This window comes from Lissotriton helveticus, chromosome 6, assembly GCF_964261635.1.
Source record: "Lissotriton helveticus chromosome 6, aLisHel1.1, whole genome shotgun sequence".
Classification (NCBI taxonomy): domain Eukaryota; kingdom Metazoa; phylum Chordata; class Amphibia; order Caudata; family Salamandridae; genus Lissotriton; species Lissotriton helveticus.
In genome coordinates this window covers 6,296,655-6,322,244 of record NC_136067.1, presented here as the reverse complement: position 1 = coordinate 6,322,244, position 25,590 = coordinate 6,296,655, and positions in this window count along the sequence as shown.

Genomic DNA, 25,590 nt, shown 5'->3' with positions numbered 1-25,590 from the left:
CCTCCGGGGAGCCCTCGAGGGTGCGCCTGTAGAGGAAGAATCAGAGTCTCTGCCCGGGGGAGTATGCACCCTAATGCTGACCGTCTCGTCCGTCCAAGCAAAGACCTCCTCTGGGGAATTAAAGAATAGTGTCCGAGATTGGAAGACCACCCGGAGGCGCGCCGGGTAAAGCAGGGCATACTGTATTTTCAGTTCTCGCAGGCGCGCCTTTGCCGCAGTGAAGGATTGTCTTTGTTGCTGCACAAGTCTAGTATAATCAGGAAAGACGAGGATCTTGTGGTTGTCAAACATCAGGGGCTCCTTCACTCGCGCCTGTCGCAGTATGACATCTCGGTCGTGATAATTGAGTAGCTTGGCGATCACAGGCCGAGGACGGGCACCCAGGGGTGGCTTCGGGAGCAGTGCCCGATGCGCCCTCTCAACCACAAAGCAGCGCGACAGGGAGTCCGGGGGAAGCCACCCCTCCAACCAACGGGTCAGGAAGTCCGCCATGTCGCCCTTCTCACTATCCTCCGGAAATCCTACAAAGCGAAGGTTGTTCCTCCGGGCCCGACCTTCTGCGTCCTCGACCCTGAGCGCGAGGCCTCTCTGTAAGCCCTCCATGGTAGCCACCTTCTTCTTAAGGATTACCACCTCATCTTCAACCTCAGTGATTCGAGATTCGGTTTCAGTAATACGGGCCACCGCGTTGCGTAGATCCTGTCTGAGCAGAGTGACATCGGCGCCCACGGCCCCAATTTTTGCGTCAAGCATGTCTCTGGACTGCGTAATAGCAGCCATGAGGGCCGCGTTGTCCGGGCCTGGTCCCTGTGAGCCCCCTGCGGCCCCGGCTCCGCCGCTCGGCCCCGTGAATTTGTCGATAGGGCCTTGTTTTGCAGTGTTGCCGCTGTTGCCTCCCCTCGTCATGGTGGGCCCCTGGCACAGGCACGCAGTCCAAGCCGGCCGCGTGGGCGTCGGGTGCACCTCTTCCTCACCTCGGGCGTGGGCCCCCGGACACAGTCCCCTGGTCTCCGCTGGCCTCTCAGAAGAATAGTCGAACCTCTCAGTAGGGTGTTGGCACTGTGGCGCCCACCGGCCCCAGGAATAGCGCCAGCGCGCAGGGTATAGCGTTCAGTATTCCAGGCACTGGGGGGCAGCCGCGTCCGATGAGTACCGCGCCGGAGCCCTCCGTCAGCAAGTCCCACAAGGGGGGGGGGGGGGGGGGGGCTCGAGCAGTGATGACTACAGCGGCAAGGACAAACGAGCCCCCACCACCTCTGGGTCGCCAGGCTCCCGCGGCCCGACTAGGTCGCCGAGTAAGAGCCGGCCCAGTCAGGGATATCACCCCCTCCCCGCAGTTTCTCACGCTAGATTCGGCGGCTTACCCAGCCCCCGATGGTAGGTCAGCCTCAGGAAGATGGCGGGCACCCCCGCAGCAACCGCCGGCAGATCCTAGTGCAGCTCCGGGTCCGACCGCCTCCAGATGTGGGGTCCGGTGACTTCCGCCTCGCTGCACTCTGCGTCGGGCCACTTCCGGCCGGGCGCGGGCTGGCGTGAGGTCCCGGCGGCGCAGGCCCGCCAGCCGCGGGACCCGGATCTTCGGCTTGGACGCCGCTAGCGCTCCCGAGACCCCACCGGAGCGTTCTCCGCGCTACTAACGGCCAGGCATCACTTCAGGGCGGTAGTGAGGTAGGGCAATGCAGGATAAGGAACAGGATTTTGCACCGGCGGGACGGAGCTCTTCAGAGCGCGTCCGCCATGATCGCCGCCTTGGCCACGCCCCCCCGGGTGGGAAGTAATTTAATTTAAATTAAAAATAATAATGTATTAATTAATAATTTTATGGTTAATAATTAATATTGCTAATTAAGTTAATAAAATTATTATATAATATTTTTTACGTTATTTAAAACGTTTTTAATTAATTGATAAATACCAAATTGTGTACCTTGTTATTAATTAGTAATTAATTAAATCTTAATTATTAATAATTAATATATTAGTATGTTAATTGTGTTACTGTTTTGAGGAGTGTGTTTGGTAGGATGCTTTTTCCTGCCTGAGTCCTCTTGCCCCCTGGTATCAGCAGCACAAACATTTCATCCCATGTCCCCCGGTGGGGCCCGTCGGACTGAACACAGAATCCCAGGGGAGACACGTCCACCGCATCACCGCAGTGTCGGAATGCGCCCATCCATTGGCAGAATTGGCAGCAAGCACATGTGCCCCCTTTGCTGGAAAAAAGAGTTGTGTTTGTCCAGCATCCTTGCTTGTCCTCTCCTTGCAAGTTCTAGAAGAAGGCTTTGTCAGAGCCTCGCCTGGGCCTGCTTTGAGGTTCACAACAGGCAAAGGTTCACCTGGTGGCTAGGTGCCAGGGCTAGAAAGGCTGGCTGAGCTCTGCCTAGGCTTGCCACCTTTCTAAAAGAAAAATACCCGCCATTTATTATAGTTTTAAGAGTGTGCAAAGGCCTGGACATGATTCTTAATGGGACTGTAAACAACACTGAATGTGTTCATTGGTAACATAACTTTTCTGTCTGTGTTTACTTTTGTTATTCCCTCACCACATGGGCAACAGCCAGAGCCCCGGGCCGGATTCACAGAACTAACTTAAGACAAAATCCTAAACTTACTACCATTTTGGTATTCACAGAAGGCACTTACTCATTTTGGTATTCACATAAGGCACTTACTCACTTTGGTATTCACATAAGGCACTTACTCACTTTGGTATTCACAGAAGGCACTTACTCATTTTGGTATTCACATAAGGCACTTACTCACTTTGGTATTCACATAAGGCACTTACTCACTTTGGTATTCACAGAAGGCACTTACTCATTTTGGTATTCACAGAAGGCACTTACTCATTTCGGCATTCACATAAGGCACTTACTCACTTTGGTATTCACAGAAGGCACTTACTCATTTTGGTATTCACAGAAGGCACTTACTCGTTTCGGTATTCACAGAAGGCACTTACTCATTTCGGCATTCCCATAAGGCACTTACTCACTTTGGTATTCACAGAAGGCACTTACTCACTTTGGTATTCACAGAAGGCACTTACTCATTTCGGCATTCACATAAGGCACTTACTCACTTTGATATTCACAGAAGGCACTTACTCATTTTGGTATTCACAGAAGGCACTTACTCATTTCGGTATTCACAGAAGGCACTTACTCATTTTGGTATTCACAGAAGGCACTTACTCATTTTGGTATTCACATAAGGCACTTACTCACTTTGGTATTCACAGAAGGCACTTACTCATTTTGGTATTCACAGAAGGCACTTACTCATTTCGGTATTCACAGAAGGCACTTACTCATTTCCGTATTCACAGAATGCACTTACTCATTTCGGTATTCACAGAAGGCACTTACTTATTTTGGTATTCACAGAATGCACTTACTCATTTTGGTATTCACAGAAGGCACTTACTCATTTTGGTATTCACATAAGGCTCTTACTCACTTTGGTATTCACAGAAGGCACTTACTCACTTTGGTATTCACAGAAGGCACTTACTCATTTTGGTATTCACAGAAGGCACTTACTCATTTCGGTATTCAGAGAAGGCACTTACTCGTTTCCGTATTCACAGAATGCACTTACTCATTTCGGTATTCACAGAAGGCACTTACTTATTTTGGTATTCACAGAATGCACTTACTCATTTTGGTATTCACAGAATGCACTTACTCATTTTGGTATTCACAGAAGGCACTTACTCATTTTGGTATTCACATAAGGCACTTACTCACTTTGGTATTCACAGAAGACACTTACTCATTTTGGTATTCACAGAAGGCACTTACTCATTTTGGTATTCACAGAAGGCACTTACTCATTTCGGTATTCACAGAAGGCACTTACTCATTTTGGTATTCACAGAAGGTACTTACTCATTTTGGTATTCACAGAAGGCACTTACTCATTTCGGTATTCACAGAAGGCACTTACTCATTTTGGTATTCACAGAAGGCACTTACTCATTTCGGCATTCACATAAGGCACTTACTCATTTTGGTATTCACAGAAGGCACTTACTCATTTCGGCATTCACATAAGGCACTTACTCACTTTGGTATTCACAGAAGGCACTTACTCATTTTGGTATTCACAGAAGGCACTTACTCATTTCGGTATTCACAGAAGGCACTTACTCATTTTGGTATTCACAGAAGGCACTTACTCATTTCGGCATTCACATAAGGCACTTACTCACTTTGGTATTCACAGAAGGCACTTACTCATTTTGGTATTCACAGAAGGCACTTACTCGTTTCGGTATTCACAGAAGGCACTTACTCATTTCGGCATTCACATAAGGCACTTACTCACTTTGGTATTCACAGAAGGCACTTACTCACTTTGGTATTCACAGAAGGCACTTACTCATTTCGGCATTCACATAAGGCACTTACTCACTTTGGTATTCACAGAAGGCACTTACTCATTTTGGTATTCACAGAAGGCACTTACTCATTTCGGTATTCACAGAAGGCACTTACTCATTTTGGTATTCACAGAAGGCACTTACTCATTTCGGCATTCACATAAGGCACTTACTCATTTTGGTATTCACAGAAGGCACTTACTCATTTCGGCATTCACATAAGGCACTTACTCACTTTGGTATTCACAGAAGGCACTTACTCATTTTGGTATTCACAGAAGGCACTTACTCATTTCGGTATTCACAGAAGGCACTTACTCATTTTGGTATTCACAGAAGGCACTTACTCATTTCGGCATTCACATAAGGCACTTACTCACTTTGGTATTCACAGAAGGCACTTACTCATTTTGGTATTCACAGAAGACACTTACTCATTTCGGTATTCACAGAAGGCACTTACTCATTTTGGTATTCACAGAAGGCACTTACTCATTTTGGTATTCACATAAGGCACTTACTCACTTTGGTATTCACAGAAGGCACTTACTCATTTTGGTATTCACAGAAGGCACTTACTCATTTCCGTATTCACAGAATGCACTTACTCATTTCGGTATTCACAGAAGGCACTTACTTATTTCGGTATTCACAGAATGCACTTACTCATTTTGGTATTCACAGAAGGCACTTACTCATTTTGGTATTCACATAAGGCTCTTACTCACTTTGGTATTCACAGAAGGCACTTACTCATTTTGGTATTCACAGAAGGCACTTACTCATTTCGGTATTCACAGAAGGCACTTACTCATTTTGGTATTCACAGAAGGCACTTACTCATTTCGGCATTCACATAAGGCACTTACTCATTTTGGTATTCACAGAAGGCACTTACTCATTTCGGCATTCACATAAGGCACTTACTCACTTTGGTATTCACAGAAGGCACTTACTCATTTTGGTATTCACAGAAGGCACTTACTCATTTCGGTATTCACAGAAGGCACTTACTCATTTTGGTATTCACAGAAGGCACTTACTCATTTCGGCATTCACATAAGGCACTTACTCACTTTGGTATTCACAGAAGGCACTTACTCATTTTGGTATTCACAGAAGGCACTTACTCGTTTCGGTATTCACAGAAGGCACTTACTCATTTCGGCATTCACATAAGGCACTTACTCACTTTGGTATTCACAGAAGGCACTTACTCACTTTGGTATTCACAGAAGGCACTTACTCATTTCGGCATTCACATAAGGCACTTACTCACTTTGGTATTCACAGAAGGCACTTACTCATTTTGGTATTCACAGAAGGCACTTACTCATTTCGGTATTCACAGAAGGCACTTACTCATTTTGGTATTCACAGAAGGCACTTACTCATTTTGGTATTCACATAAGGCACTTACTCACTTTTGTATTCACAGAAGGCACTTACTCATTTTGGTATTCACAGAAGGCACTTACTCATTTCGGTATTCACAGAAGGCACTTACTCGTTTCCGTATTCACAGAATGCACTTACTCATTTCGGTATTCACAGAAGGCACTTACTTATTTTGGTATTCACAGAATGCACTTACTCATTTTGGTATTCACAGAATGCACTTACTCATTTTGGTATTCACAGAAGGCACTTACTCATTTTGGTATTCACATAAGGCACTTACTCACTTTGGTATTCACAGAAGACACTTACTCATTTTGGTATTCACAGAAGGCACTTACTCATTTTGGTATTCACAGAAGGCACTTACTCATTTCGGTATTCACAGAAGGCACTTACTCATTTTGGTATTCACAGAAGGTACTTACTCATTTTGGTATTCACAGAAGGCACTTACTCATTTTGGTATTCACAGAAGGCACTTACTCATTTCGGCATTCACATAAGGCACTTACTCACTTTGGTATTCACAGAAGGCACTTACTCATTTTGGTATTCACAGAAGGCACTTACTCATTTCGGTATTCACAGAAGGCACTTACTCATTTTGGTATTCACAGAAGGCACTTACTCATTTCGGCATTCACATAAGGCACTTACTCACTTTGGTATTCACAGAAGGCACTTACTCATTTTGGTATTCACAGAAGGCACTTACTCGTTTCGGTATTCACAGAAGGCACTTACTCATTTCGGCATTCACATAAGGCACTTACTCACTTTGGTATTCACAGAAGGCACTTACTCACTTTGGTATTCACAGAAGGCACTTACTCATTTCGGCATTCACATAAGGCACTTACTCACTTTGGTATTCACAGAAGGCACTTACTCATTTTGGTATTCACAGAAGGCACTTACTCATTTTGGTATTCACAGAAGGCACTTACTCATTTTGGTATTCACAGAAGGCACTTACTCATTTTGGTATTCACATAAGTCACTTACTCACTTTGGTATTCACAGAAGGCACTTACTCATTTTGGTATTCACAGAAGGCACTTACTCATTTCGGTATTCACAGAAGGCACTTACTCGTTTCCGTATTCACAGAATGCACTTACTCATTTCGGTATTCACAGAAGGCACTTACTTATTTTGGTATTCACAGAATGCACTTACTCATTTTGGTATTCACAGAAGGCACTTACTCATTTTGGTATTCACAGAAGGCACTTACTCATTTTGGTATTCACAGAAGGCCCTTACTCATTTCGGTATTCACAGAAGGCACTTACTCATTTTGGTATTCACAGAAGGCACTTACTCATTTCGGTATTCACAAAAGGCACTTACTCATTTTGGTATTCACAGAAGGCGCTTACTCATTTCGGTATGCACAGAAGGCACATACTCATTTCGGTATTCACAAAAGGCACTTACTCATTTCGGTATTCACAAAAGGCACTTACTCATTTCGGTATTCACAAAAGGCACTTACTCATTTCGGTATTCACAGAAGGCACTTACTCATTTTGGTATTCACAGAAGACACTTACTCATTTTGGTATTCACAAAGGCACTTACTCATTTCGGTATTCAGAGAAGTTAGGAGTCCTTAACTTTAGGACTTCTAACTGCCTTCTGTGAATACCGAAAGTCTTAAAGTTAGGATTTTTTCTGTTTAGGAGTAGTAAAGTTAGGACTCCTAACTTCTGTGAATACCAAAATGAGTGAGTGCCTTCTGTGAATATCAAAATGGTAGTAAGTTTAGGATTTTATCTTCAGTTAGTTCTATGAATTGGGTCCCCAGAGTATACGGGGAATCTCTTCGAGCGATACGAATTAGCACAGCGGTGGGCATGCCAAAGGAGTATTCTTAGTGCTATTGGGTTCTTAACACTGAGTTTGTTGAGAATGGGGCTATAGCCGCATCCTCCCCTCGAATCCCCCACTCAACGCACCAACCAGCGTTACACCCCCATGCCGCATGGACGCCACCCAGTTGGACCCCCCCCCCCCCCTCACAGAGGTGTCTACGGAGTATACGAATGAGCTCAGCAGGGGGGCATGCCACGCCCACCATCTCTTAGTGGAGACTGCCAAAAAGACAAATACTTTGGTAGCCAGTAAGGTACAGGAGAAGCTAGAGAGCTGGGACCTCGACTTGTGGATGCCAGCTAAGTCCCCTGAGGCTAGGTGGGGAGATGGCCCAAGGCACATCGGAGCCATTGAGGTGACAGGGACACCGCGCGTACCCCCCGGGGTTACCAAACCCAGTCTCTGTTGTCACTCTGGCACCTCTCCGAATGAGGACGTGGCGCAGACAAGGTTGCCCGGCCTTTGGCGGTGCATCCCCCTAGCCCAAAGGCCCCTTCCTACTGCCGAATACAGTGCCCAAGTGAGTGAACATTGGAGGGAACTCGGCACACCCAGCAAATGATACACCACCCCACCGGCCACATGGGGAAAATCCAAGGCCACCCCCAATCCCCCCCACCCCCCACAGAATGTCCCACTTGGAAGGGCCCAAACCAGGAACAAGCCCAGAAAATCTCCACAAAGCCGGGCCCCCACAAACTGAGTAAAACCACCCCCAAGCGGGCAGCATTGGCCCCAAATGTCACCAGTCTTGAAAGAGACTCAACCGCGGAACCCCAGAGGATTTCCCCAGATCCCCCGGGTATGGCGCAGAGGTCAGGAAGGCTGGCAGCAGCGAGACCCTGGGGAATGTTTCTACTGCCTTGGGATGGGCCACTCGATTGACCATTGCTGCCTAAATGCTTACCGTGAGCAAAGACCGATAAGCCTTGGCCGGTCACTGCGAAATACCCAAACACAAACCCAAGCCCAGATCAACCCGAGCATACAGCACAGCCAGCCACGGGGAAATCAGTCACCAAATACAACACCCCAACAAGGACCAGGTGGTTGGCCAAACACATGACAAGAGCAGCATGCAGGGCCCAGCCCAGCGAGCACCGGGGCCACAGGCACGGCAGGGAGGGGTGACTCTTCGGGGGGGGGCAGAGCCTTCATGCCAATTGCGCAATCCAAATATGCAGTGAGTCCAAAGCCTCAATATGACACATCCACTTCACACAAACTTCAGAAAACTCACCACAACAATAAAGACTAGTGACACAGTGTAGGGAGAAAACCTAAGCCTTTACTTGCACATAGGAAAAGCTCAGGCTGCCGTATGTTCAGTCGATCGGGAATCCATGCAAAAATCCACCCATTGGGTGCCTGCAGTCGCCTAGGCCCCACTCTGCTGCTGTTCCCTAGGGTGGTGTAGGCTGGCCACGCCCCAGGAGGAGGGTAGTCTGACGAGGGGGCAAGGCGGCCCCGACCACTCCTTAAAATAAAGGAACCCAGGTCCCTTCATCCAAGTCCATTTGGGACGCTTACCTATTACGAGATCAAAAGGACCCCATTTAAGCCTCCAGCTGGTGGAGGTCCCCTTTCAGTTCTATAACAAGGCAAATCTCCGGTGCCGGAAGCCAGGTTTTCCGTGCACTTGGGATGTTATGTTATGTTATGTTAAGTGACATTTTTAAAGCGCGCTGACACCGGAGGTTTCCTGGCGCTATATGACAGAACGAGTAAATGAGTGTAAAACCAGAGGAGGAGGAATTAGCCTAGGGATGGGAAGAGGTGGGTTTTGAGCATTTTCCTGAACTGAGGCAAAGTTGGGCTGGACTTGACGGTAAGAGGGAGAGAGTTCCAGTAGGCGGGGGCTAGGTGGGCAAAGCGACGACCGCCGAATTTCTTGGTTTTAATTTTTGGGGCGGTTAACAGGCGAAGATAGGCAGAGCGAAGGTTGCGCGTAGGTTGGTGTGGAGTGATGAGTGAATTTACAAAGGCGGGACTGGTACAGTGGAGGACCTTGAACGTAAGACAGCCCAATTTGAAAGCCGCCCTTTATTCTATTGGTAACCAGTGAAGTCTGTGAAGCAATTGCCACTTGGGCATTTTGTAAACGAGGCGGGCCGCCTGGTTCTGTACTATCTGAAGGCGGCGAAGCAGAAATTGAGGGAGTCCGTAGTACAGGGAATTGGAAAAATCCAACCTGGATATTACCAGTGAGAGAATAACCTGAACCAGTGCGGAGTGAGGCAGTAAGTGGCTGACTTTGCGAATTTTTCGGAGTTGGTACATACAGGAGGAAGTCACAGCACTCACTTGGGCTTTGAGAGATAGCTCGCCATCAATGATCACACCCAGGCTTTTTACAGATTTGGCCGGAACTGGGGGGGAACCCAGCTCCGCAGGCCAAAATTGTGGGCCCCAGTAGGTAGGGCCAAATCCAGGGAGAAGGAGCTCTGTTTTGCCAGGATTTAATTTAAGTTGATTAAAATTCATCCACTGTTGGATGTGAATCATGGCGGTGTGAAAGTTGCTGACGGCATTAGAGGAATTAAGTGGAAAGACGATTTGTAAATCGTCTGCATAATTAAACACTGTGATGTTCCATGGCTGAAGAGAGTGGATCAAGGGTCGGAAGTACAGGTTAAAAAGTAAAGGCGAAAGGGAGGAGCCCTAGGGGACTCCACAAGATGTGGGGGTTTTGTCTGCAGTGTATGGCCCAAGGCGGACGGCTTGTGTTCTTCCAGACAGGAAGGACTCTGTCCATTTAAGGGTGGAGCCCTGGATGCCAGCCTGCTCGACACGGTGGAGCAAGATGTTATGGTCCACTGTGTCGAACGCGGCCGATAGATCCAGCAACACAAGAGCTTGGGGAATCCCTGCATCGGCATTTCGTCTCAAAGTATCGAGAACAGCTAAGATGACGGCCTCGGTAGAGTGACCCGGCCGAAAACCGGCCTTATTGGACTCGAGGTGGCCGGATGTCTCGATGAAATTCGATAGGCATCGGGTGACATGGGCTTCTATTAATTTAGAAAAATAGGGTAGCAGTGAGATAGGACGATAGAGGGTACTAGGGGGTCCGCGCCGGGTTCATTAAGGAGGGGCAGTAGAATGGCCTCCTTAAAGGATCTGGGGACAGTGCCACTGCTGAGAGAGCCATTCAGCAGGGTTAGGATGCAATCAGGTAGATTGAGACAAATATCCCGCAAGACCGAGGGGGGGCAGCAGTCTCTCGGGGAGCCCGATTTAACCTGGGTCGCAAGTTCCGCAAGAGTGTTGGAATTGATAATGGGGAATTGAGTAAAAGAAAATAAAATGTCAGGGAGGTCCAAGGGTTGGATCTGGGAGGTAGAAGGTATCGAATCCTTGATTTTAATAATTTTTTCAATAAAAAAGAGATTGAGGGCATCACAAGTCGCTTGGGTGGGAGTCTGGGCTGGGAGGGTTCTATGGTCAGTAGTTAACTCATTCATAATTTTAAAAACCTCCTTGGACTATTATCAGCTGACGACAGTCTGAGAGAGAAATGCTCCGATTTGGCTAGAGTGATAGCAGCTTTGTACTCTCTACGTGCCGCGATATATTGCAGTCTAGCTGGGTCGGAGTAATTACATCTCCAGAGCCGTTCTTGCTGGCGCACTTTCAACTTGTGCTGCTTAAGATGATCAGAGAACCATTTATGGGATTTATTATGTCTAGTACAAGGAAATTTAGTGAGGGGCGCAAATTGATCGCTAGCTGACTCTAGCCAAGAGCCAATGTCCTCTTCCAGTGCGTCGATGTTGGCGGGGGTGGTAGTGATTGGGCAGCTATTAGCCAAGGTGGTAAGAAAGCCTTGGGAGTCATATGAACTCCATTTACGTGATAGGCCATCCGCCATCAAGGGGGCAGAAGTTCTGCCAGCGACGGTAATGGTGGTGTCAACAAGGTGATGATCTGACCAAAGACAAGGGGAGATGGAAGGCAGAGATGAGGCTAAATTGTAGGTCCATATCTGATCAAGAATATGGCCTTTAATGTGAGTTGGTGAAGAGACTTGTTGGAACAGGTTGAAGCTGTTAAAAGTTTCAAAGAGTTCTGTGGCATGTGGGCCGGCCATAGCATCATTTAACCAATAGTTCACATCGCCGAAAAGGGCGAAACTAGAGTGCAGTGTTAGCAGATTGGACAGCTGTTCGCACATGATGGTAGAGAACGAAGGCATGGAGTATGGGGGCCGATAAAGGAGTAGAAGCGTGAGGGCGCCAATATCAGTTTTTAAACTGAAAAGCAGGTTGTCAACCTCCGGGAGGATGAGGGAAGATGAGGAGATAACATGCAGATGTTTAGATATAATGGTCGCTACCCCTCCCCCCGGCCGGTCCCCAGGGCGGTCGGCGTGGAGAATGTAGTAGTCGGGGGGAGTGCCGCCAGTATGTCAGGTAGGGAGTCTGCACTCAGCCAGGTTTCCGTGAGCAATAGTATATCCGGTTTATTAGAAGATAACAAGATGAAAATATCATCTTGATGTTTGACCAAGGAGCGTGTATTCAGAAATAGCACGGTGATAGGTGTGACGCTCTTGGCTTCTTTGGGTGGGCGTATGCCGCCACTAAGGGGATGTGGGACTGTCCGTGCGAGGCCGGCTGTGTTGATGCGACTGATGGTTGCAGGGGAAGGTGGGGGACAGGGGAGCTGTAGCTCTTTAAGGAGATTGTTCGAGTAAGAAATAAATTGCTCATTATGGTCAGCCCCTAGACCCGGTCTGGTGCGGACGGGTACAGACGGGCTTACCTTAGGCGCACCTTCGGCGCGCATCCGGCGCGCCCGCTGCGCTCGTCCGCTGCGCTTCCGGGGGGGTGGACACATTTGTACTGATCAGGATGGTAGGGCCGAGCAATTATTCTGCTCGCCCTCTGACTCACCCAAGATGGCGGTGGGAGTGGGAGGAGCAGCGCCTAGTCGGCTGCAGAAGCCTCGAGTGAGAGCGAGTACCGTGGGCCAGGAGGTAAGAAGTGCCTCGTGGGGGGTTGAGGTCTTAAATCACCCCAATCCTACAAAATACAAATTACACAGTAAAATCGCACTACAGCGAGTAAGGTTAAAATCCAAGTTTTACAAGTTTGAAAAACGCCGTCCCCGGCTTCCGCCTCAGGGACCTTACGCTCGGTTTAAAAGTCTGTCAAGTAAATAATGGTGTTTCCCATAGAACTGTGTAGTCCATACACAAATAAGCGGCAATGTGGCATCGAGTCAGTCGGGAAATTCACCAGGGCAATTAGCCATCTCAGTTTGTTACTCGCAGTACAAGACCCAGCCGCACACCAGACTCCCGTCGTAAGCAAGACATTTTGCCTCCTCCTTTTCCCTAATGCTTCCAAACATCCAAAGTCTGCCTATCAGATCAAGTCTCCCCAAAACAGCAGCAGTGGCATGTCTCTGGGTAAGAGTTCCCTGCTTCCTGGATCCGAGGGCGAGAGGGGCGCCGGGTGGGAAGGGGGTTCTGTAAATGACCATCGCAACCCCCACACAATGTGCACGGATACACTCACCAACTGCTCCCAGCTTGTCGAATCAAACAGCACAGGTCCTCACGGACATTGTCCAAGGGAGCAATAGGCCTGGGCCCAGTCATTGCCACATCCGAATCACACGGGGCCACGGATCAGCTTCTCAACCCTCACCAGTGTGCCACAATAAGACCAACACTTCATGAGACCGTAAGAAGGCGCCCAATGACTTGCAGGAAACAGCCCAAAAAAACAAAGCTCCCAGAAAAAGGGTGTAGCCAAACACCCAGCTCCATTAGGAAAGACCTTGTTACAAGCAACGTTCAGCGACCAGCGGGGCATACACATGTCCTCAGGACGCGTGGCAATTACTCACAACTCCCAAATCACGACATGCCCCATTCCTTTCACGACACATCGTGCATGTGTAGGTCAAAAGGTACCATCTGCATCGATAAAACTACACACTCACTCATACACACACATTTTAGGGAGAGTAGGGTATTAGAGGGCCGACAACACACATAAAACTATACTTCGGTAAAAAGAAGCACCCACACACCCACCAAGATCAACCCACTAAAACACTCACCTCTGTCATAGCGAGGGGGGAAAGACCAAAAGACCCAGAAGGAAATACTCAGGCGACCCATGACCAAAAACTCACTGATTCCAAAAATGACACCCAAACTGGGGCTCCTCATCCAGTGCCTCACCAAAGATGGTGCAAAATAGATGCACAGAAAAGCCCAAAAAATGGCAGGCACAGGAATTTCTGCAACCGAATATTGATGTATGTTTTTCTAAAAGCGAACCTACAACCCACAGCTCCAATCAAACAGGTCTGCAATCAAGCCATAAGTGCACCACCTTTACGGGGGCCTGCCACCTCTTCATTAGCAACCTCAGAAGTCCCAAAGAGAACCGAGGGGGTCAAGCCAACAAAGAACACAGACTATTTTTACAGACATGTTTTGCAAACAGACTCTTTACACTGAGCCAAGCAAAGATCCCCCCAGACACCAGAGAGCTGCAGACGACCCCTCCAAACACCTTCCCAAGGCCTGCAATGTTCCAAAAGTTATGTATTATTGCACCTTTGTACACATCTGCTTAGCATGAGTGTGGCCACGTCCATCCAAAGCAAGAAATCTGCCTAGTCACATTGAGCGAGCCTCAACATTTCTACAGCGCTTGAGTAGGATCCTCTTTTACCTCACTTACACTTACACCAAACCGGACACTAGTATTCCACACACATTACACAGTGTACACTTACACAACACATGGTATCAGCACATGACTGCCATGGGTGCCCGTACATCGGCTAGGCCATGCTAAGTCTGCCTGCTGATACCCCGTGCCGTGGGTGCAGACAGACCATATTTATCCCAAGTAATAGCCCCAAAAAGCTAAATGTCTCATCCACCTGTACCTGTGTAGGATTAAGGCCAAGATACAACCTAGAAGAGTAAAACTCCATAGAGTAGTAGTAAACGTCACCCGATATGAGACCAACCCCACCACACTGTACCTTCTCACCGAGCTTGGCGATATTTAAATTTATGCAAAAACAACAAGATGATGGACGGAATGTCGCGCAATGGCAAAACATTCACCCCCAGTCACAGATCTGGGTTTAATCCATCGTTATTTTGCTCACCACGCCACCCCAGTTCAGACATGGCCATATGCAAATCAGCCTTGACCCTGTGCCTCATGGGAACAGTCCAGCCCGAACTGCCAAGCCAGGTCTTCCCTGGACCGGAATCAAGTATCCAAGGACCGGTTTCTGGCTATCAGCCGTCATCAGCCAGGATAGCTTGACTCCAGTGGTGTGGAGAGCACGGGACCCACGTCTGAGCATACCCGTTCCACTCGGGGTAACAAATGCAAAAACAACAATTGGGGGTGAATGTTTTGCCATTGTGCAACATTCCGTCCATCAATTGTTGTTTTAGATATTTAAACTTAGCTACACAGCATGTGCAGGAGGGGTCCCATAGAGGAGGACACTGTTTGGCACTGAGAATTTCCAGAAAAGAGGTTCTTGGAGGTAATAAAACCACCACTCCAGGGCACAAACATGTCCGCTCCCACCTCCGTCTGTGGTCCTACGGCGGTCTTTAGTGTGTCTGGGCAGTCTTCTTTGATAACAAGTGGACCCCAGGCATGGAGTCCCAGTGCACGGCCATCCACCTCGATGATACAAAGGGAAATGCGTCCAGAAGGGTAGAGTTGAATGCCAGCATAGATACCCCATGTCAGGAAATCTGGGACACTGAAATAAATAGTTACACATGACTGAAAGAGGAGGGGCAACCCCCAATTGTACAGAAACTTACACTGTATTCCTTGTGCTTCAGAGGCAAAAAAAGGATCCTGCTTGGTACAAATGAGAATTGTGGAGCAATACTGCATGTCAAACACAAGGAGATGATGGACAGAGCGCTGACACTTTTCAGACACTCACCCCCAGTCACAGATCTGGGTGGAATCCATCATCGTTCTTCAGCTCACTTCGCCACCCCAGTTCAGACCCAGCCACTGGAGTCAAGCTAGCCTGGCTGATGGGGGGTGATGCCCCAAAACCGGTCCCAGTTCGGGCTGGATTGTTCCCATGGGGAACAGAGTGAAGACTGATTTGCATATGGCTGGGTTCAAACTGGAATGGCACAGTGCGCAAAAAACCAATGGATTTAGGCCCAGATCTCTGTACCGGGGTGAATGTTTGCCATTGATCAGCATTCTGTCCAACAATTGTTCTTTTTGCAATACTGTAAGTACCACACATGCAATTGTTTATCTCCACGCCGATGGATATCTGCTTGCAATGTGGGGAGTTAGCCTATTCTCAACTCGTCCCCCGATGGTGGGGAATCAGCACCCTTTTTACCATTCACTCCCCGACCCTGGACAATCATGGAGAAGACCTGTCTGAGTTGTTCAAACATCCAATACAGAAGAAAACAACTCTATTGCATCAGGAGCAAGAAAAAATAACTGATTATTCTGGCAGAGATCAGTACAAGGACATTCCGGAAGAATTTAGACTGTTCTCTGACACTCAAGTAAACGTGGGAGGGGCCATACTCTTCTTCACCTTGCAAACAAGGGCAAACGCCCACTGGTTGCAGATAACAAGGTAGGAAATGCTGAAGATGATCAATGATACAGAGCTGGGTCTAAACACTATCAAGGAAGAACTAAGAGCCATCCGCCTCATGGTGATGCAACATCGGTATGTGTTGGACTTGATGACTGCGATGGAGGGTGGGGTGTGTGCCAAGATATGGACAAAGGGACACTAGCTCTTCTTGCCATCCAAGTATTGCATCATCTGCACGCTGACGTAAGGAAGAAGGAAGGTTCCCCTGAACAGGACTGGTGTCTTGATTTATCTTCCTGGCTCCCTCAGTGGGTGACCAGACTGTGCACCTCATTGCTCCTGATAGTTATTTCTGTGCTGTTTGTGCGTGGTTTCCTACATATGGGGGTTTCCTGCTGTCAAAACACAGTCCTCAAATTACCGCGTATCGAAGAATGACAATTTCCGGCAACAGTTGGACCGCATGGACACCAGAGGAACATTTATTTTCACTAGAGGACTTATCACAGTCTCTAGCAAACCTGGCTACCCCCGCAATTGTCTTCATGAATTCACACACGGAATTGGCAGCCATTTTCGATTGAATGTAGATAAATACCGGCTCCAGAGACAGCTGCAGAGCTCCCCTGTGTTGTATTCATGCTTGGGCTGGGAACCCACGCCTCTAGCTCCAATTTGCACACTATGGCCTTCGGAGCACTATGGTTGGTACATGCTTCACTGTGCCACAGATAGGGGTGCCACTGATCAATCACTGGTGCCCGTGCTCTAAAGGCTCTTGACCATGCCCCCTCCCTTTCGAACAAAGAGGCCCTGCTGGCTTGGGGGGCTCAGCCAGTTATAGCTCCCGGGAGAGGGCGCCGGGGTCGCTGCACCGTGTGCTCCTGGGCAGCTGCGCTGGGGTGCACAGCGAGCGAGGGGCCAGCGGGGTCTCTTACGGATCTCCTAAGCTCCTGCCTTTCTCCTGTGTGAGATTTTTTTTATTTCAGCTCTAGGATGTGCCATAGTTTTACACTCAAAGAAAAGAGTCAGAAGCAGAAAGATTGTTAAAGGGACTATAATATGTCATGGTCAGAGGAGTGGATTGGAACTTCAATGCTGAAATACTAAACAAGTTATTGTTTTAGATGTCAACACTTTCAGAGTCCGGACTGAAGCGATCTATAACAGCAGACAGAGAGAAGACATCCAGGGTTTCTGTTTCTCTCTCTTGTCTCCCGGATCCTGGGTCTGCCGCAGTGCCCAGTGGGTCCAGGGAAGAGAGGAGAGGAACCTCGCTCTTGGAAGATCCGGGTCGCTGTGTTACTGCAAACTCGACTATGTGGTGCATGAGTTATGCGAAGTGTTCTAAGAAGTGTCCTAACAAGTGATCTAACAAGTGAACTAACAAGTGATCTAACAAGTGAACTATTAAGTGATCTAAGAAGTGTCCTAACAAGTGTTCCAAGAAGTGTCCTAACAAGTGATCTAACAAGTCTCCTAACAAGTGATCTAACAAGTGTTCTAAGAAGTGTCCTAAAAAGTGATCTAACAAGTGATCTAAGAAGTGTCCTAACAAGTGTTCTGAGAAGTTATCTAACAAGTGTCCTAACAAGTTATCTAACAAGTGTCCTAACAAGTGATCTAACAAGTGTTCTAAGAAGTGTCCTAAAAAGTGATCTAACAAGTGTTCTAAGACGTGTCCTAAAAAGTGATCTAACAAGTGTTCTAACAAGTGATCTAACAAGTGTCCTGACAAGTTATCTAACAAGTGTCCTAACAAGTTATCTAACAAGTGTCCTAACAAGTGATCAAACAAGTGTTCTAAGAAGTGTCCTAACAAGTGATCTAACAAGTGTTCTTAGAAGTGTCCTAAAAAGTGATCTAACAAGTGTTCTAACAAGTGATCTAACAAGTGTTCTAAGAAGTGTCCTGACAAGTTATCTAACAAGTGTCCTAACAAGTTATCTAACAAGTGTTCTAAGAAGTATCCTAAAAAGTTTTCTAACACGTGTTCTAACAAGTCATCTAACAAGTGTTCTAATAAGTGTCCTGACAAGTTATCTAACAAGTGTCCTAACAAGTGATCTAACAAGTGTTCTAAGAAGTGTCCTAACATGTGATCTAACAAGTGTCCTAAGAAGTGTCCTAACAAGTGATATAACAAGTGTCCTAAGACGTGTCCTAACAAGTTATCTAACAAGTGTTCTAAGAAGTGTCCTAACAAGTGCTCTAACAGGTGTTCTAAGAAGTGTCATAACAAGTGATCAAACAAGTGTCCTAACAAGTGATCTAAGAAGTGTTCTATGAAGTGGTCTAACAAGTGATCTACCAAGTGTTCTAACAAGTGATCTAACAAGTATTCTAACAAGTGATCTAACAAGTGTTCTAACATGTACTCTAACAAGAGCTCTAACAAGTGCTCTAACAAGTGTTCTAACATGTGCTCTAACAAGAGCTCTAACAAGTGCTCCAAAAAGTGTTCTATGAAGTGTCCTAACAAGTGATCTAACAAGTGTTTTAACAAGTGATCTAACAAGTGTTTTAACAGGTGCCCTAACAAGAGCTCTAACAAGAGCTCTAACAAGTGATCTAAGAAGTGTTCTAAGACGTGGCCTAACAAGTGATCTAACAAGTGTTCTAACAAGTGATCTAAGAAGTGTCCTTACAAGTGGTTTAACAAGTGTTCTAAGAAGTGTCCTCACAAGTGATATAACAAGTGTTTTAAGAAGTGTCCTAACAAGTGATCTAACAAGTGTTCTAAAAAGTGAGCTAAGAAGTGTCTTAATACGTGATCTAACAAGTGTTCTAAGAAGTGTCCTAACAAGTGATCTAGCAAGTGTTCTAAGAAGTGTCCTAAAAAGTTATCTAACTGTGGTAAATAAATAAATAATACCCTATTTTTGACTAGACTTATAGCATAACAGATAGCTCAATAAAATAAGAGTCAAGATTCGAGGTAGTAGGAGTTTCTGCAGGTTTATTACAGCATAAGGACAGGATCAGGACAACCTGCATGGGAATAGGACAATAAGGCCCGGCAGCTGCCGGGGCTGGGTCTGGGATGAGCGCGCTAACATTCAATAACAGAACACAGGCATATATACATAGCGCAAACACATAGCATTACATTGCAGTAGGCGTAGCAGTGGGTGGAGCAGAAGGCGTGACGCGTAGCAGTCGCGAAAGATAACAGTAAAAAGAGGTGTAACTGGGAGTATACAGAGACATGTGATGCAAACGTAACAGAATATGTCATGAATGGGCGGAAACATAGGAGGGGGCTACCTAAGGAGCCGGGACCTCTAACCTAATGGTGCGCGAAAACTGGCAATGACGTGTTACTAGGAGAAGCTGGGGGCTACGAACTCTGTGCTAGGAGCAGAGACTAAAGTCTGGAGGGTCGGAGCGACATGTACCTAAACCCTATCTGGTATCTGATGTTTAGGGAACATGTTGATATAAACTAGAAGTTATGAGGGGAGAAGCTAACTTGATTCTAAGACTGGACCATGCATTATTCTACATGTAGTGCGTGATGAAGAATACTAAATGACCATTAATACAGTATTTCTCTAACGTGGAGACGAGAAGGCTAGACAATGACGGAAACTATTGATGCAGTTCAGTAGCTTAGGAATGCAGAAGAGGAGGACTGGACTGATAACTGGAACTATAACATACTTTTGGCAGACTCAGAGGCAGAGCCAAGCTGCACCGGGCACTGCGAGGCAGGAAGTAAGTGAAGGGTCGAGGATACAGGTGGGGGCTGTATCGCTCCTCAGCGAGGCTTTCAGGAGACAGGAGCTGAATCTGATGTCCGGGCCCTTTTGAGGCCTGGAAACGGGGACTTTATAATGGAATAACGTGCACACTGGGAAACGTGGCAACATAACTTTGCATAGGCCTGATATTCGTAGTATTCACGAGGACTGGAAACTAACATACCAGAGGTGGACACAACTGGAATTGCGTCATTAATCGGACATGGGGAATAACATATGCATATTGGTCATGCACACATAACATATGATGGATGAGGCGTAGGGACACAGAACATGGCAAAATTTACTTTTCCACATTCCCTCCTTGTCACTACGTTTCCATCAGGAAACATCAATTTTCATGATACCATCTATCATTTCATACAGCACCATTTGCTCGTCTCGAATTGTCTTGGAACGGGATTTAGAACGGGGCTTGGGACTAGGAATACAAGAGGTAGCACACATGCTGCAAATCGCAGGGCCACATTGTATACAGAGGCAGCAGCTAAATATGATTGCTACTGCAATACCTAGAAAGGACAGGACTTTCCATCCCCATGCGGAAATTATATTCCAGAACCAACCGGACCATGTCCAGGTGCCTGGATCTTGGTGTAACAGATGGGCAATTTTATGGAGTCTGGTTATAGCTGAATAAACAGACGGCACGTTATTTGGAATGAAAATGCAGCAACTAGATCCGATGACTCTACAGGCCCCGCCCCTATCGGCCAGTATGACGTCAAGGACGAGACGATTTTGCAAAACGACAAATCTCATAGCAGATTGTTCTTCGGTTAAGTTACCTAGAGCAGAGGCAGTCTCATTAACTACAGCTTCAAGGGTTCTTGTTAACCTACGGATCAGTTTACTATTCTGGACAGGTCCTACAAAGAAGAAGAAACCTTTATTGAAATCTGTATACTGTTCTAGAGTAGTTTCAGTATAATCGACAATTGGGGACTCCCTTCTATGTCTAATGTGTACTAGATGTGTGTTTCTATGGTAATCAGATGGGGCTAGGAAAACAGGTGGCAGTAGGAAGGCAATGTAACAGGTTCCCTCCCAGTCGAGGGGCAGACGGACATATGCGGTCTGACCACAAATAAAATAAGAATGACGTGAAGCTTTGAAAATAGATTTCCCACTGTCACTATACTTGATAACAGTAGTACATTCACTATGACCTACGTGTACGGAACCATAACTACGGACACATAATTCGCCTTTGACAGGTAGTACTGAAATAGCAGGTAAGTCTGGAGTAGTATCAGACTGAACATTCAGGACCATGAAATTCGACGAATAATTACCTAAATTATATACTTCATTTTCTAGATCTAAACCTGTTCTGTGGGGGAGACCCTGCTTGTCTGGAAAACATGTACTGTTAAGAAAAGACATATCTGTTGAAGATGACGTTAACGTGGACCATGCTCCACACGAACCATTGTGTGAGAATGGATAAGGAAACAGTGGCAGAACTCCCTTTGGTGTCTGGAAAGGGGGGAGTCGACCACACACCCAACAATTTGTGGCATTGCTGGTCTGGTGGGAATAATGTAACATACGGATGAATGTGTTATTGCGCATAGCGAGGCGGTAAGAATATTCGCGAGGAGGCAGATCACTAAACGTGTGCTCTACTGTAGCATTAGCAGACATATTTACATGAGGAACTGGAAAACACAGGAAAAGTGCGTAACTAGTGCAGGAAATCATTATGCTGAGAAATAATATGAAACTCAGAAAAACGATACATTTGATTGAACTTTGACTGACTCTCTCACTATGGGGGTCTATTTTATACATGTCAGAAACAGTCTAACCGTTTCACCTAGGGGAGGACTTATACAATCAAACTGACTGACTTATTTTACTAGACCTTAATTTGAGCTTATACTCCTGCTGCGGAGTTTTCTCTAACAAGGGAGGGGTTGTAATAATGTCTTGTGCGGGACAGTCCTTTAAAACAATGTTCTGGCAATCTTTCGAATCCTGGACATCCTTGGAAATGTTCTTGGAGACTGATTTCAATGGATTGAAAAGTTTTACATGAGAAAGGTGGACCCACCCCTTCCTGCCTTCCAACTTGACGGCAGTACGGGTGGTCAAGAGGACCTGACGTGGCTCCTTCCAACGTGGTTCCAGCGGACTTGATCTGTCGAAATTTCTGATCATCACTAAGGAGCCTGGAACGATCTCGTGCGGTGCCACCTCGGTATTGTCTGGAAATGCGGCAGCAACCTGTGAACGACATGAGTTGAGGGCAGACATCAAGGAAGCTAGGTAATCTGTCAGCATATTACATGAAACATCGGTAATACTTCGGGGTCTAGGAGTACCCCACATGTTAGGGGGGCGGCCGAATACGACCTCATACGGGGACAGACCTGATCTGGAATGTGCGACCATGCGCATATAAAACAAAGCGACTGGCAGAGCTACTAACCAGTCTACACCTTTGTCCTTACAGACTTTTGCAATGCGGATTTTTAGAGTCTGATTATGTCTCTCTACAAGACCGGCTGCTTCAGGATGGCGTACACAATGGAACTTCCACTGGTACCCTAACAAAAGGGAAACGTGTTTCATTAACTCTGAGGAGAATGGCTGACCGTTATCAGAATATACGACTCTAGGGAGTCCATATCTAGGGAAAAATTCACGAACCAACTGCTTAGCAGTGGTCGCGGCTGTGTAATCTGGGACTGGATATGCTTCTGTCCACCTGGACAAAGCGCATACTACTACAAGGACATACTTGAAACCTCGACATCGCTCCATCTGAATATAATCCATCTGGAGGACCTCAAAAGGGTGGTCAGGGGGTTGGAAACCACCTTGTTCCACCGGGACACTTTTACCTGGATTAAACTGACAACATATCATACAGGTACGGACTTTCTGCTTGGCTGCAGCTCGTAAATGCTTGTTGAACCAAATGTTCTGGATACTGTCTAACATAGCTTTTTCTCCTAAATGTGCTGGACTATGTGCGGTATTGATAATGACTTGGACCATAGAATCGGGGAGAAACCATGTGGCTCTACCCTTCGTTAACCATCCTTGATCTGTCTGGACCCCTCCTTGTTCAGACCATTTCTTGATTTCATCGGGGGTAGCATGTAACTGGATATCTATGACATCTTGTGTAGGGTCCTTAACTGTCATACATGTAATCGGATCTGGAGTACGTGTCTGATTAACTGGAATGTCTGGAGTCTGTGCTGTAAGCTTGGCTGTGCGGTCTGCTAGATCATTACCTTGGGAAATAATGTCAGTGACTTTCGTATGTGCTTTGCATTTCATGATAGCAATAGATGTCGGTAAATGTATGGCATCTAACAGGGCTTGAATAAGGAGACCATGCTGAATCTTGGTTCCATGAGAAGTCATGAAACCTCTCTCCTGCCAGAGCACTCCGAAGTCGTGTACAACTCCGAATGCGTAACGTGAATCTGTGTAAACATTAACTTTCAGGTTCTTGGCATGTATACAGGCTTGTGTCAGAGCGACTAGCTCTGCTGCTTGAGCGGACAGGGTATCAATACGGTGTGTCTCAATAACTTCAGTGTCAGTAGTTACTGCATACGCGGCGACTAGTTCTCCTGTACTAGTTCTCATACATGAACCATCTACATAAAGTGTCAGGTCGGGATCTGGTAACGGAATGTCTGTCAGGTCTTGTCTTGGCTTTGTCGTAATATTAATTACTTCCACACAATCATGTGGGTCTGGATTTGAACTAACTGATGGTAACAGTGTAGCAGGATTTAGAACGTTGCAGCGTCTAATTTCTATGTGTGGCTGGAACAGTGTCAATTCATAACCTGTTAAACGTGCAATTGTCAAGTGCTGAGTTTGTGTTCGGTTTAAAAGAACTTCTACTGAATGTGGGACTTGTACTGTCAGGGAATGTCCTAAAACTATAGAATCACTTTGTCTGATAGCTAGTGCTGTGGCTGCAACTGACTTGAGGCACGCAGGCAACGCCTGGGCGACTGGATCTAATGTGCTCGAAAAATAAGCACAGGGCTTGTATTGACCTGCTTGATCTTGTGTGAGAACAGATAATGCTGTACCTTCGCGTTCAGTAACAAAAAGCGTAAAAGGCTTACTGTAGTTCGGTGTAGCTAGAACTGGAGCGTGACATAGGGCTTTCTTTAACTCGTTAAAACTAAGTGTATGTTCAGACGTCCAAGGGAGGACAGTCGATACGGCTGCCTCCTGTGTCGTTAACTGTATCAGTGGCTTGGCTAGAAATGCATACTGGGGAATCCATTGTCTACAATAAGAAGTAAGGCCGATAAAGGCACGTACCTCCTTCTGGGTTCTGGGCTGGGGAAGACTCGCTATTAACTGGATACGGTCGGGTGTCAACTGCCTACCCCTCTTGGACAGCAAGTGTCCTAAGTATACCACTTGCTGGACACAGAATTGAAGCTTCGAAGGTGACACCTTGTGCCCCATCTCGGCTAGAAAATACAGAACTGTAAGGGATGCTCGCTCGCAAGCGCGTTCAGAACGGGCTGTGATCAGTAGATCATCGACATACTGGAGCAGGGCAGTGTCAGTTGGCATGTGAATGTTGTCTAGTTGCCTCTTGAGTGCTTGACTGTAAATACTAGGGCTTTCTGTGAAACCTTGAGGAGCGCGTGTAAACATATAGCTCCTTCCATTTAAACAAAATCCGAAAAGAAACTGGCTGTCTGGATGAATTGGAACACTAAAAAATGCATTCTTGAGGTCTATGACAGTGAAAAACATGGCTTCGGAATCAATGGCTGTTAACAGGGAGGAGATGTCTGGAACAACTGGGTACTGAGGAATAATACATTTATTAAGCTCTCGTAAATCAATCACTAATCGATACACTGGGGGTGCATTCGGATCAGTACGTTTCATGACTGGAATGATCGGAGAATTACATACATTGGAGTCAGTTTCTACAACTACTCCTTGAGCCATGAGCTCGTCAATAATTTTGGATAAGGCTGCTACAGCCTCAGGTGGCAATCTGTACTGTCTGATTCGGGGTAACACTACACCCGGTTTGAGAGTCACACGATGGGGTGTGATTTGCATGTAACCTACATCAGTTGGACCTTGCGCCCATAAGTGCTGCGGAACATTAGACAATCTTGAATCAAAATCTCGTAATACATAGTGACCCTTAAAGTCACGTAGGAACAGACGTATTCCCTCTGGGGAACAGCAAATAACTGCACCTAACTCTTTCAGTGTCTTAATACCTAATAGATTTTCTGGACATGACTTAGTAAGTAACAGATCAGTAGTACGGGACAATGGACCTACTTCTAGAGTAACTGGCTTAGATATCTCGTTAACGATGGGTTTTCCTGAAAATCCAAGGGAAACATTTCTAGAGCCTGAGAGCGGAGCCCCTGGAACTTCGTCATGACTAATAGTAGTCCTACTTGCCCCTGTATCGATCAAAAACTTTCTGTCTTTCCCTAATACTTGACTGTGAACATAAGGACCTTCTTGATCTACAGGTATCTCGATGAGAGGCAAGCCTACCTCCCTCTCTAGGCTGTTTCATGAATATGACTGGTACTCTGGATACTC